Raw genomic sequence first — 11,454 nt, 5'->3', positions numbered from 1 at the left:
CCCTCCCGGGAGATTGGCGACTCCATCCCCAGTCGGTTCAGCTGATTGGGACCAGTTCGGGGACACACAGATAGATCTGTTTGCCTCTCACGACTCGACCCATTGCGCCCTGTTTTATTCCCTGAATGAGGGCACGCTCGGCATGGATGCACTGGCGCACAGCTGGCTGCGGGGCCGCAAATATGCGTTTCCCCCAGTGAGCCTTCTTACGCAGACCCTGCGCAAGGTCAGGCAGGAAGAGGAGCAGGTCATTCTGGTTGCGCCGTACTGGCCCGCCCGAACCTGTTTCTCCGAACTAGTACTCCTCGCGACAGCACCTCCTTGGCCGATTCCCCTGAGGAAGGACCTCCTTTCTCAGGGACGGGGCACCCTATGGCACCCTCATCCCGATCTTTTGAACCTCCACGTGTGTCTCCTGTATGGGATGAGGCAGGTTTGAGTACCCTACCACCAGCGATGGCGGCTACCATCACTTCCGCTAGAGCGTCGTCCACTAGACTCGTCTATGCGTTGAAGTAGAACCTCTTCGCCAACTGGTGCTTTTCTCACCGAGAAGACCCCCGGAGATGTTCGATTAGTGTCGTGCTTTCCTTCCTTCAAGATGGGTTGGAGCGGAAATGGAAATAAAAATCGACCAACACAATATTGGCAGTGTGGTGGTAGTGGGGAGTAGGGTGGTGATGGTAATGACAATGGTAATAGATAATAAATGGTTACTTTGTTTACGCATACACACACATGCACATACCCACACTCACACCCGCTCACATACACACTTAGATCAAACACTTAAATCACTTTTATGTCACTTCTGGAATTATGGATTTACAAGATTGCTCACTGCTGCACTATGTTGGTTTGTATGTATGTTTGACTGTTAAATAAAAAAAATAAAAAAAATAAAAAATAAAAAAGATGGGTTGGAGCGAAGGCTGTCTTTTTTTTTTTTTTTGATTATATTTATTTCATTCATGGATATTTCCATTAACTTACTTCATCATTCTCATTTATGTAGCTTATAAAACCATGATGAAAAGGAGGCAGGATGAAGAATATCTTATATATCTCCCTCCACCCTGAACACCATGACCCGGTCGAAGGGAAGTCTGTTGGGAAGCACAACCTGATCGTTAGGTTCCTGAGAGGAGCGAAGAGACTGAATCCTCCTCGCCCTCCTCTCGTTCCCTCTTGGGACCTCTCAGTGGTTCTAACTGCCCTGCAGAGTGCTCCCTTTGAGCCTTTGCAATCAGTGGAGCTTAAGTTCCTGTCTATGAAGACAGCGCTCCTGGTTGCATTGGCTTCCATCAAGAGGGTAGGGGACCTGCACGCATTCACGTTGACGAAGCGTGCCTGGAATTCGGGCCGGCTTTCTCTCACGTGATCCTGAGACCCCGGCTCGGATATGTGCCCAAGGTTCCTACCACTCCCTTCCGGGACCAGGTGGTGAACCTGCAAGCGCTGCCCCTGGAGGAGGCAGACCCAGCCTTGGCACTGCTCTGTCCAGTACGCGCTCTCCGCACCTATGAAGACAGGACGCAGTGTTTCAGGACCTCAGACCAGCTCTTGTCTGTTATGGTGGGAAGCTGAAGGGAAAGGCTCTCTCCAAGCAAAGGCTGTCTCACTGGTTAGTGGACGCCATTGCTTTGGCATACCAGCAGCAAGGTCGACCCTGCCCCCTTGGTGTGACTGCCCACTACACCCGGAGTGTGGCGTCCTCTTGGGCTCTAGCGCATGGCGCCTCGCTAACAGACATCTGCAGAGCTGTAGGCTGGGCGACACCTAACACATTCGCCAGATTCTACAATCTCAGAGTGGAGCCAGTGTCCTCTCATGTACTCGCTTCAACCAGCTAGTACTGGACCCGCTCAGGTGTCTTCGCTTGCTGGCCATTCCACTCCAAGGACTGGATACGTGCGATATTCTCCTCAGATGAGCTTCTCTGAAAGCCCTGAGTTCCTCCAGCACTCCTGACGTCGGCGCCAGTGTCTATTGCCTGCGCGTCGGCTAGGTGCCTCCCGTGTGCATGGTCCCTCCTCTGAGAGACCCCCACATGTGTATTTCCACTGTAAGCCTCTCTGAGCATGTGTCTTTCCCTTGGCAAGCCACCTTGCCACCCCTGGGGTTGAAATATTCCACCTGCGGCTGGACACCCCAGTGTTCTCCATATACATCCCTCTGGGTTATATGTGTATTCTTTTAAAAATGTAATTATTTTTGCCCTTTGCAAGTTACAGTCCTCTCTGAGTTGGACTAACACTGAGCCGTGGAACTTAGAAGGCTTTAGAATTCTATCATCAGAACGTTGTGAACAACCATGATTTGAAATAATTTCTATGAAACCTTATCAGTTTTGTTATTGTCGATGGATCACTTTTATGAGTCTCAGATTAAGTATGTGACATCTGACAGCATTTGAGTCATAAATGTGGCATCTTGGGTGTTTTATGGCAGTGTTTTCGGGCTGACTGGCAAAAGCACCAGTGTCCGACAGCACACTTTCAAATGGCCTCATTGTAAGTGCTGGCACAGGGAGCCGTGTGTGTCCAGAGGAGTGTGGAGTATCAATCCGGTTAAATATGGGGGATTGTAGTTGCCACTGAATTGTTTTTATTTTTTTATCGAGTTTTTAAGTTAGGTAACACTTTATTTTAGGGTCCAATTCTCAGTATTAACTAGTTACTTATTACCATGCATATGACTAGGATATTGGCTGTTTATTAGTACTTAAAAAGCACATATGTGACCAGTCACAGAAACCAGGGACACAAGTCGGCAGCACAACTTTCGAGCAAAATGAGAAAGAAGAGTTTTTTTTTTTTCAAAATTGGTGAATTTCAATTTTTTGCTGAATCTGTTAATTGAAATCACGAAGAAGCCTCTCCATGTTTGAGATAGCAGTATTGGTATATTTAAAAGCTTACATTTTGACGTTGAAATCGGCTTGTTTTCGGAGATTCTAGCATGCAGTAGGGGCATGGCTTGTCATTGTCTGTGTGTATATCCATACTGAATAACCTGGCGCTTTTGCCCCCGCCCTCCAAGTGAACCGCATGGCTACTTATTATGCTGTGCTCTGGCCGGCTCTATCTGATATCAAAATTCAATGAAGATGGATGCCGCAAAGATTGTCGCAGACGAAATGAACCATGGCAGTTACGCCGAAAATGTTTTCGCCGCACTTCGTGGGCTCGGGAAACTGAACCGGAGGTATGGGTGCGGCGCGCACACCCTCAGTGCTTGAATACGGCGGCTCGGCTCGCTGACAGCGGTGGCTGGCTGTTTCATATGTGACGTCCCGATTGCTTTGAATGGGGAACGTTTTTTGAACAGGGAACAGAGTTAATGGACTGGCAACAATCTCCATAGAACATGAACTGGCACAGAGAATCGAAATAGAGGATGCAGTTAAGACCTTTGCTGCGATGAAGGCCCGCCGTGCGCGTTTCTGAAATGTAAGTTAAGCTTCATTTGCTCTTTAGTCGTTATTTAAGATGCTGAACCTGCTGATGATATAATGTGCTTGTGGACATTTCATTTGTGTGTGTATACGCACATAAGAAAATGGTGTTAAGAGATTTGCAACAGTAATTTGAGGAGGTGAAATGTGATTATTTGGAAAATTCCTGTCATGACTGCTTAAAGAAAAATGCCAGCAGGCATTTGCCTCCTGCATAAACTTTAATATTGCTGACATTTTGGGCACACGAGCGTTGCGCACTATTTGCATTATATGTAGGCCTATGGCTTATTGGTCTTTGTGTGTTGTTGCTGGTTTTGCGTTATATGTATATGGCATATTGGTCTTTGTGTGTTGTTGCTGGTTTTGCGTTACATGTAGGCTATATGGCATATTGGTCTTTGTGTGTTGTTGCTGGTACGTTGCAAATAGAGGGGCAGCACAATTGTTTTTTCGCCTAGTGCGGCAGAAGTGCACTCATTCGAAGTTCAAAAAAAGCTGTAAAGCACAGGGGGGAGCTTTACAGGGGGTATGGTTTATCTAAATGAGATGCAAATGAGCCCTATTGTCACTCCCAGCAGCAGAGACAGGTGAGAACTGCACAATCTTTAGAGGTCGTTTTCTCATCTTTGAGCTTTTTTAAGTGCCTAGCTTCAAATGGCCACAACTTCTCCAAATATTATCAGATTTCCACATGTTACACATCGTTGGAAAGCTTGGAGATTACACTTTCAGAATCTATGAATAACTCAAAATGCCCCAGAACCGACTTGTGTCCCTAGTTTCCGTGACCGGTCACATATTAATGGGGTAGGGCTGGGCGATATGGCCTAAAAAAAAATCCCAGATTTTTGCACAAAAAATCCGATTTACGATTTAAATAGATCCCCCCTACTTAAAATCAATTTGCAAATGACAAAGAATTTTACAAACATGTTTTAACTTAATTTTGTTTTGATTTTTCCGTCTGGGATTTGATCTGGATTTCCCCCTTGGGGATGAATTACAATCAGAAACAACAAGCCAAAAAGACAAGATGGCAGGCCCTGCCTTTGTAAACAGTGAGAATGTAACATAACATAAAATAGGTGGATTGGGATTGGGGAGGGATGTAAAAAATAAATAAATAAATAAGTGTATTGTGATTGTCAAAATATTTGGTAACTAAACGTCCTGGTTGCGTATGCAACCCACCGTTCCCTGAAGGAGGGAACGGAGGACGTAGTCGACGTCGACTGAATGGGGATCGTGTCAGAGAGTCAATGTTCTTCGAGTACTATTGAACGAGCCAATGGAATTGGCGTGCGTGATTCGCATCACACACTCCGCCCACCGCGGCGCGGGTATAAATACGGAAGTGGATGCACGCACTAGTTGCTTTTTCGCTGAGGAGCCGAGTGTAAACCGGAGTCAGCGGTGGTCCAGTGGTAGTGGCATGGGGACTACGTCCTCCATTCCCTCCTTCAGGGAACGGTGGGTTGCATATGCAACCAGGACGTTCCATTTCAGTCGATAACGTTGGACGTAGTCTGAATGGGGATAACCGTTGAAAACGCCACTAAAGCTGCCACCTTCCAGTGCCTAGACAAATGCCTTCTGATGCCCCCGCAATTTTAAGGCGGGGAAGGACAGAGCTTAGGCCAGTGAAGTCCCTGCTGTTCATACAGGACCATTGGGAAAGCATTCCCTGTCCATTGGCAGGAAGGGACGCTGCGGAAGCCACATCCTACCCGAAGGGAGGTAACGAGGAGAATACACATATGAACTGGGTGGATGACCGGGCAGTACGACATATATAATGTCACTGGGGTGGCTCCAGCCAAGACAGGGGAGACTCACCGGACAGTGACGGCAGAGATACTATGCCGAGAAAAGACAAAGGCTCGACGTAGGTAGCAGTATCGTGGAATAATACACATATGGGATCACCGTAGGGACCGCAAACATATGGACCCAGCCTAACACAAGCTCCACACTGTTTACGAGTGGTAGGCCTAACACCAGACCTTCCGCACGTCCGACGTTGGAGGGGTGTGGAGGAACTCAACAGGTTTCGGATTCAGGGAACTCAACTGGAGTAGAAAGGTGCACGTATCCAGTCCATAGGAGGGGAATGGCGCAGCAAGCCGACACTTGAACAGGGCTCATGGTGAAACTTCCCGTAGCCCACGGGAAGCAGCGGTTCAATCTAGGTGTAGCCCAGCCCCCAACTCTAAATCTGTCAGCAAAGCACTCTGTCAACACCCAGGCGGAGCAAACACTCATTATAGAGGAGCTCAACACTCAAGTGGACATGAGCATCTCAGATCTTTCACCGAAATAAAGGCAACCACATTTAGTGGGCCAACTTTGCTTGGAAACAGCCTTCCCTCTCTGCTGAATTCCTAACAGATAAGAGCTGGTCTGAGGTCTAAGGCTTGCATTCTGTACACGTCTAAACGCTATGAAGCGGACGGCAGCGCTTGCAGGCTCACCACCTGATCCTATTACGGGAGAGGTAGGAAGCTTGGGCACAATCCAGGCCGGGGTCTCAGCTAGTGAGAGTAGCCGGCCCGAACTCCAGGCACAATACGTTGACCGAAAGCGAGCAAGTCCCTACCCTCTAGAAGAGACCATGCGAGCAGGATAATGCCTACAGTGCCTGCAGTGGCTCAGCGGCGGTCTCTGCAGTGCAGTTGCACCAGAGATAAGGCCCAAGAGGATAAAGAGGGGCGAAAGGATTTACATTACCTTGCTCCCTCAGGAATCTGATGATCAGGACGTGTTTCCCACACTTCTACATCATGATGAGCAAGTGATGGTAACTATCACATGTTCCTGTGATAGCCACCTGAACCTCCACATCCAGTGTAAGACCGCCTGGAATCTCTAGGGGTAGAATGCGGGTGCCATCGTGCCCGTCCCTGAAAAAGTGTTCAGGGGAAGTCAGGAAGGCTGTCGATGGAAACTAGGTCTGGTAGGGCCAATAAGGGGCAACTATGAAGAACTGCTCCCTCCTGACTTGGCACCGTAGCGATGGGCGCAAAAAGACAGGAGCACTGCTCAACACTACATGTGAAGATCACTGAGCTTCAGGAGCATTTCTGCTCAGCACTTGAGTGTGATAAATTCACTGGGCTTCAGGAGCATTTCTGCTCAACACTTGAGTGCGAGGAACTTCACTGAGCTACAGGAGCATTTCTGCTCAACACTGAGTGTGAAAGGATTCACTGAACTTTAGGAGCACTGCTGCTCAACCCCTGAGTGCGATGAACTTCACTGAGCTACAGGAGTATTGCTGCTCAACATGAAAGTGTGATGAATTCACTGACTTGAGCAGGTGCCAGGCGACCATGAGTCGCAGTTGCTTTTTATGAGGCTCACTGGGGAAATGCATTTCTGCGGGCCTCCGGGGCAGCTGAGAGCCAGTGTCTGTCCAAGGGTTGTCTGCTCGGACAGAAACAATACAACTGGCAGGGAGACGAAACCGGAGAGGCAACTGAGTGGCCCTGGAGTGGTCATGACCCAGCTGGACCCCAGGGGATGGAGTCTCCACTCACCCTGGCTATTACTGTTGTGAGGCTTGTCGGTGGCACGAATGAGTAGAGCGGGAAGAGTGGTACAAAGCGCCCTCAGAAGCTTCTGACCCCCGAGGAGGAGGTGACGGGTGAGTCGTGACATGCGAGGGAAGCTCTAACAACTCGAGGCATGAATGCCGTGCAGTCGGAGGTCGCCCAAGTCCCTGTTAAAGCAAGCCCTTTGTACACGGCCCCTCAGTCGGTGAGGGTTTGGCAGCAGACCGGGGTGAACTGTAGTCACACAGGGTGAGCTGCTCTGCCACGGTCACCTCGGGAATCGATCGTGAAGCTAGCACTGAAGCGGTCTTCATATGGAGGAAGCCAAGTGGCTGCACTAACATATGCCCCAGGAGCCTCTGAAAGTTCTTTCAGTGGGAGCCTTTCTCACTTCTAGACGCACCAGCTGAACACACTTTCCTTGGAGTGGTGTGTTGGACCGAGTCCACCTCCAAAACTGGAAAAGAGATACTCAATCCGTGGGCGAGATTACCGGGATGACCGGGCGGATGACCGGGTCCTCGAACACACCAAGTTGCCTGCTGGCGACGAAGGGGCGGCTGAGGGGTGTAAGGCTATAGAGGGTCACACCCGCCAGACTGGCCCTCTTGGGTCCCAGAAACAAATTAATTTGCTCTTTCTTTGAAGTGTGGGTACCGCTTGCTCCGCTTTTTTTTTTTTATGGGGAGCCAGCGGGGCAACATACACACACACACCGGGGGGAGGAAGTGGCCAACTCCAAGAGCATCCTCATCCATCCCTGGGTGGCCCACCCCGGAATGCTTTCGCTTGCCACCTGGCTTGGCAGCACCTGGAGCAGGCTGGGCGTCCCTACTGCGGGAGGCTCCATGCTGAGTCCTGGGTGGAGGCTGCTGCGGAGGCCCTGCGGAAGCAACGGCCGGGGAACGCCCTCGGCGACGAGCAGGCGGAGGAACTGCCACCGGTGGCGGGGTGGAGGCAGCAGCTGGCCGCCGGGGCAGGATGTGCCGGATGACCTCCGTCTGCGCTTGTGCAACAGAACTGTTGGATGCAGTTCTCCGCTGTGTCGCCGACCAGCCCAAACTGTGAAATTGGGGAGACCAGGAACCGAAGCTTGTCCGCATCCACCATATCAACCAGGCTGAGCCAACGATGGCGCTCCTGTACCACTAAGGTGGACATCGCCAGACCGATCGCGCACGCCACGACACTCGTGCCCCGGAGGGTAAGGTCGGATGCAGTGCGGTGCTCACCTATGAGCGCACAATTTGGGCTACCCTCGTGCATGTCATTGAGTGCCCTGGCCTGATAGACCTGAAGCAAAGCCATGGCATGTAAGAGGAGGCAGCTTGCCCACAGGCTTTGTAAGCTCTACCCGTCTGAACGGACGAAAATTCACAGGCCTTAGGGGGGAGACGAGGATCCCCCCAAAAGGCAGTGGCCGCCGGACACAGGTGCACCTGTGTTGACAGACCGCTCCATTGGAGGGATAGCCTCGCAACCCTTCACCGCTCCTCCATCAAGGGTAGTGAGGGGGAAAAGCTATTCAGGCAGTTTCTGGCAGAGAAAGATGGCGTCCACAACCTGGTAAGGTCTCCATGCATTTCGGGAAAGGCAGGCACTGGGGCGGCAAGCTGAGAACCAGCGCGGCCCGCTCCGAGATACCAAACCTCCAGCCAAGACTGAACGGGACACGGTGGAGGTTCCACTCGAGCCCGGCAGCCTCGGCGGCCCGTTTCAGCATAGCTGACATTTCTGGATCTGGCTTGGGCAATGTTACACTCCCAGAGGGAGATAACACAGCAGAGTCGTCATTTCCAGAGGCCAGCTCACCCTCCGATGCTGCTATCGACATCTTATCCTCTGGGGGAACCCCCATTGAAACAGCTGATTGGTCCATTACAGAGGGCCCAGCATGCTTAACAGGAATTCCATCGGCTGTGGTGTGATGGAGGACTGAGGAGCCCACAGGGAATGGTTACCGGGCGAGACATCCATCACTATCTTCCGATCACCCATCCCACATGGCACCCAGGGGTGGGGCATGGTAATGGGGACTCGCGCTTCGAGGACCAAGGCGAGTCTCAATCTCAACACCGCGACAGTCATATTCCCGCAATGAGAACATGCGCCGTCCACAAAAGCTGCCTCAGCATGCTGAACATATAAATATATATATATACATACACATAAATATATAACCCAAACACGTGATGCAACAATTGTGACCGTCAGAGAGAAAAAGGGAACGACCGCATCCAGAAACGCACAGGTGGAATGACATCTTGAAAAACACACCCGTGTTGCTTTTTCAGGAAATAGAACCCGTCACCAGTGCCGGAGCACACAGGGGAATGACCGCGGCAACACTGAACAGTGAACTGAAACAGTGAAGCACTCACTTTTCTGCCCTCTAAACAGCCGTCAACACACACAAACATTTAGAATTTGTTGCTGTTAGAACAGCAGTTGAGAGCTCAAAGCTCGCGATCACCGCTGTACTCGCGCTGTAGAAACCACCAGCATTGGGAGAGTCTTCCTGAAGAACACAGATACACTCGCTCCTTGTAAACAACAGCACTCTTAAGAGACATCAAATGATCGACTCCGAAGCAAAAGGCAACTAGTGCGTGCATCCACTTCCGTATTTATACCGGCGCCACGGGGGCAGAGTGTGTGATGCAAATCACGCACGCAAATTCTTATTGCTCGTTGAATAGTACTCGAAGAACATTGGCTCTCTGACACGATCCCCATTCAGTCGACGTCGACTACGTCTGACGTTTATCGACTGAAATGGAACATAATTTTATTAAGCTTAGTGACAACACAATGTTTATGGTACAATGACTGATATGCTACTGTTTTTATTATTGCTTGACACAAATTTCACAATTTCAATTCAATTGTTGTGATTTGATTCAGATCTTGATTCAATATCGTTTCCTTTGGATACATATTAGGTACAGTAGATACGTAAATTTTTCTCAAAAAAAAAAAAAAAATCACCTAATTCTGTAAACATACAGAGCCCTGTCAACTGGTATTATTATTAAAGGTTAAAAATTACATCTCAAATTAAATATGCATTTTTTTATAATAACAATGTTATAATATTTTAATGATATAGGTAAACATATAATACATATGTAATATAGTTATAATTTTTTAGCAAAATACTCCTCTCTATAGCAATTTTTTTAAGTTAAATGGCTTTCCTGAGGTAAATGTAACGTTACGTGACCTATTGTTCTCCAGCTGTTTTATGGACCTCTTTTTGCGGTTAAAAAACATTGATCGATTATTACATTTCACTAAGCTGAACTGTATCTTTCAAATTACCTATATTCTTGTTTATTTACTATTTACTGGTAGTAGGCTAAAAGAGTAACAGATGATCGGTTCACGTGCCTCTTGAACGGAGATCTGTCAGTGATCTGTGACATCACATTTAAGAGCACCAAAACGGTGTTTATTGTTTGAATTTTGTAATTAAATTGACAGAATCTGAGAGCTGAGTTCAGTTTGTTTCATATCAATAGTAACCCTATCCGTCTTGTCTGTCGGTGTCAGTGTCCTCTTTGCTTCTCGATTTTTCTCTGCATGAGAAAATGAATGTGTGGCGTGAGAGCGTGTAAAAAGGGAAAATTGCGTGAGTCTCACGTGAGAATTGGCAGCCCTGCGGATTCAGTTTGTAAATGTTTTTGGTAGGTTTGCTTGTGCTGCCACGGTCTTGTTCATTTGCCATGTTGTTTGTGTATCTCTCTCTTTGGCAAACGCTGAGCCCGTACGGAACTACGGGAGCCCAGACGGGAGCATCGGCGGATGTTCAAGAGAAAAACGATTTTCATTTAAACAAATCTATGTAAAACTACACATTGAGTTAATCGACAAAATCGATTTACCGGCCAGATTCTGGTTCTTACCTAACATTCCTTTTGGTATCTTCATTTTAGAGGTCCCTACAAACACAACAAGGCAGGGAACACAGGCAAAAGAGTAATCCATAAACCAAGAGACATGAAACCAGGGAGAATGCTTGGAATTGCAGTGTAACACTAAACAAGCCTTCACAGATAATTCTACTTCTTCTTCTTTCGTTTTTTGGCACGTTGCATTCTTAGTGCATATCGCCACCTACCTTTGCTGTTCTGCAGTCATGATTTCTTATGGTCAGATTTGTCCTATTATTATTTATTTTGCTTCCTTCTCAAATATCCATCCTTATTTAATTATTTTGGTACTCCATCTCATTCCATCTCCCATAGCCCACCTGGCGCTGCGTGTTCAGCTCCTCCAGACTGGACTATAAAATCTGGAATAGTCCAAAGCATCCTTATTCTATATTTAAATAATTTCACTTAATCCAGTACTAATATATATATATATATATATATATATATATATATATATATATATTCTATTAGTATTCTATATCCTACTCTATCTTTATTAAAACCATAA

The sequence above is a fragment of the Siphateles boraxobius genome, unplaced genomic scaffold (genome assembly GCF_051911475.1).
Source record: "Siphateles boraxobius isolate OS27281-9 unplaced genomic scaffold, OSU_SipBor_1 31, whole genome shotgun sequence".
In the NCBI taxonomy this organism is placed as follows: Eukaryota; Metazoa; Chordata; class Actinopteri; order Cypriniformes; family Leuciscidae; genus Siphateles; species Siphateles boraxobius.
Note: the sequence above shows the minus strand (reverse complement) of the source record.